Source organism: Orycteropus afer, unplaced genomic scaffold, assembly GCF_000298275.1.
Source record: "Orycteropus afer afer isolate SDZICR_OR568_19922 unplaced genomic scaffold, OryAfe1.0 scaffold00007, whole genome shotgun sequence".
In the NCBI taxonomy this organism is placed as follows: Eukaryota; Metazoa; Chordata; class Mammalia; order Tubulidentata; family Orycteropodidae; genus Orycteropus; species Orycteropus afer.
The window spans coordinates 22,555,771-22,559,648 of record NW_006921594.1 but is presented as its reverse complement, the minus strand read 5'-3'; the positions used below and the strand labels follow the sequence as shown (position 1 = coordinate 22,559,648).

At 38.8% G+C, this 3,878-nt stretch overlaps 1 protein-coding gene across 1 annotated transcript in view; it reads left to right on the top strand.

Annotated features, from left to right (window-relative positions):
- Nucleotides 1-3,878, top strand: part of GNAT3 (G protein subunit alpha transducin 3) — a 74,210-nt gene that overhangs the window by 55,968 nt on the left and 14,364 nt on the right. The gene's annotated exons all lie outside the window — the stretch shown is intronic.

Sequence of the window (3,878 nt, the reverse complement as noted above, 5' to 3'; positions counted from 1 at the left end):
AGTCAGATCCTACTCATAGTGATCCCTCCTTGGGTTTCCAAGGCAGTATCACTAAGGAAATAGATTGCCCTATATTCCTTCCGAGGAGTGGCTGGTGGGTTTGAACCGCCAGCCTTCTGGTTAGCAGTCAGATGCCTTAAGCACTATGCCACCAGAGCTCCCATATACACATATAGATATATACAAAGTTTAAGCATTAGGTGCCAGGGGTCCTATTTCTTTGCCTTCCTCCTCTCCCATTTACATGAAATACTCTCATTAAATTTGTTTCTTTAATTTAAAAGAAAACAGGCAAATAATTCAGAAAAGAATTATTTGAATATGATGCATTTACTGGAAGCACAAGTCATATTTTATAAGTTGCTTTGGGTATGAAAATGAGTGAATTATTTTCATTGCTGTTACATTATCAAGCCCTTCTAGAAATCCTATTTCAAAATCACCATTTATGAGATGAAGACAAGAAAATCGTATTACAATGGTGAAAAAAACATCCTTTGACACTTAAGTGCCTCTCCCTGTTGAGTTTCAACAAGATGGAATATTAAATATTAAAACCAGGTTCTAGATGTACCCTTTACCACTATTCAGACGCAATGTAAATATTAATAAAATTAAATAATATTAATAAAAATAAAATAAATTCATTAAATTAAATAGATAATATTAAATGCAATGATAGAAACATTTTTGAAGAGAAGAAAAACTGGAGAAAAAAGTCCCATGAATTATTTGAATCCAGTTGTGGGGAAAAAGAAGAAAATCATCATTAGTTGCTCTTAAACATTGTTTCAGTGGGATAAAACCTGTAAAATTTCAAATTATGAAAATTGGTTATACATAATATATAATTAGAATAGCTGTTAGACAGAGGTCCAAAACATTTTCAAGTTAATACTAAATAAATGTCTTCAAAATATATAACTAAATTCCAGGGTTACAAATAGTTAATTTTCTGAAAGATGAGTCAAAAATCAAACCAGGATAAAGAGACTACAAAGACTGGGATCAACATCCTCTCTTGGTGATATTGAATGTAAGATAAGTTTGTCTTTCAGTTCTGGCTTCACTGTTGTACAGTTTCACTTTGGCAACTACTTTCTGCAGTCTTCTGAGCTTTGATCCAGTTTCTTGAATTTTCCTTTGGGATCCCACTTTCAGTTGCTTCTTCTCTTTGCCCTTCCTATTTCTGGCAAAAGGATTCTTGAAACGCTTCTATTTCTCTCTTACACTCCTTTCTCCACTCCAAACTTTTCAGTGCAACACTCAAAAGGCATCTCAAACTAGAAAAGAAATGTGATCCTTGAAACCAACTAGACCAAGGTTACAGTCCCAGTCAGTAGTAGCAGTGGGAGGTGAGGACCAGCGTTACCTTTTCTTTACTTACTTAATAAGTTTCTTACAAAGATTAGAGGACATAAAGTACCAGTAGAGAGTTATAACTTGATGTGAGCTAAGATAATTGGAGTTGTCTGATGCCTAGATTGTCTGGATCATAAACCAGTTTCAATAATTAGTGTCTCATATTGAAGACCTATGAACTCACAACCCTGGACACTTCATATTATGACAACTAGTTTATTAGCTTTTCAGGAGGGATCTCTTGCATAAGTTATCTTATGTATACATCTGTTCCTTGAGCATTCCAAGCTTTAAGGTCTTTGTCTTTGCTCTCCTCTTTGCTCTTGCCCTGGAGCTCTATAAGAACTAGCTCCTTCTTATCATTAAAATACCAGTTGTCTATGGAGTTGGTTTTGACCCCAGGGGACCCCAGGTATGTCAGGGTAGAACTCTGCTCTATAGAATTTTCAGTGACTGATTTTCCGGAAGTAGATCACAAAGCCTTTCTTCAAGGTACCTCTCAGAGGACTCAAGCCTCTAAATTTTCAGTTAGCAGCTGGCACATTAACTGTTTGCACCATCCACAGACTCCTTAAGTTCCTCAGTCAAATGCCTGCTCCTCACTCTTGCGCATTCTGTCTATGAAGCGTCCTGCATATTCCTGTCACTATTACATATACCAATATGCTGATTTAATAACTAGCTCCTATGGGAAAAAAAAGAATATTCCTGATTTGTAGCATTTGCCTATATCTCTGGTGTAAAAACTCCCTCCATGGACAATTTCAAGTTTTCAATACAATGTCACTGAATGGAGAAAAAAACGAAAAACAAACTCACTGCTGTCCACTCAGTCCCGACTCATAGCGACCCCTCCTTGGGTTTCCAAGGCAGGATCACTATGGAAATAGACTACCCAGTCTTCCTTCTGAGGAGTGTCTGGTAGGTTTGAACTGCCAGCCTTCTGGTTAGCAGTCAAATGCCTTAGGCACTACGCCACCAGAGCTCCTACTGAATGGACAGTTGGGAAGAAATGCAAACAACAGGGCCCTATGCTTTTTTTTTTTTTTTTAGTTTATTTTTTTATTGTGATTTGGGTGAAAATTTACAGAGCAAATACACTTTCTATACAGCAGTTCACATACACTTTGTCTCATGACATTGACCACAATTTACCACAATGCAACATCTCCCCTCCTACTTCTTCCCAATAGTTACCTCTTCCCTGTGTCCATCCCTCCATGCACTCTTGCCCCCTGAGCTGTCTCCTTGTGCATAAGCAGCCTTTCTTTCTCCCATGCTTGTTCTTTCCAAGGAGTGTATCTACCTCAAGTAAATGTTCAACTCAAATGCCTGTCTATTGTTTGGCTGGAATCCACAGGTATGCATTCAATTCCAGACCTGAAGGGCAGCTAGGGGCCATAGTCTCAGTGGTTCCACCAGGTTCTATCAGGCCAGCAAACCTGCCCCCACCTTTTTTTTCCAAATGATTTTGAGTTTTGTTCCACATTGTTCTCCCTCTCTATCCAGGATCTCCTACATAGATCCTCTTCCAAGTGGTTGACATAGTAGCTGGACACCATCTAGTTCTTCTGGTCTCATAGTGATATAGGCTACAGATCTGATGATGTACCAGTTGCTAAGACTAATTGTTTCCATGAATTTTTGGTTTTCTTCATTCTTCTTTACTCTGGACGAGAAGAGACCCATCGTTGCATCTAGATGGCAGCTTGCAAGCTTTTAAAATCCCAGTCACTACTAGCCACAGTAGGAGGTGGAACAATGTTTTGTGTAGTATGTTATGCCAATTGAGCTTGATGTCCTCTGCAACTATGGTCCCGAGCCCACAGGTTCAACTACTCAGTCCCTCTGGGTAGCTGGCTCTGACCAAGCAGTGACTACAACCATGTCCCTTGTCAGCTCAACTATACACCTGGGAATTCAGATCATACACATACAGTTATAGGACTACTGTCTGCCAACCCTATACATGTTCTTGGGTACACTCCCCAAATCATAGACATACCTAATAGTTCAGCCTGTCCATCCATCTATCCATCCATATACTCATGTTTGCCTTCACTGACAATGCCATACCATATGTGCAAAAGGGTTCATCTTTGTTGTCTGTACTTCCCACATACCTCTCTGTATCTTTCTTTCCTCAATACCACACATTGATCACTCACATTAGGTACATTGCCCTTCTCTTCACCCTAATCAAAACTTACCTCTATCTATCTAACAGTGTTCCCACCCCTCTCCTCCCACCTCTGGTAACCAACAAAGAAAATGTTCCATAGATAAACGTTTCCTTGACTTTTACAATAATGGATTAATACAACATTTGTCCTTTTGTGATTGACTTATTTCACTCAGTGTAATGTCCTACAAGTTAATCCATGTAATGCGGTATTTTTCAGACTCTACATTATTCTTTAGGGTTGCATAGTATTCCATTGTGTGTATGTACCATAATTTGGATATCCGTTCCTCAGTTGATGGACACCTAGGTTGTTTCCATCTTTTGGCTATTG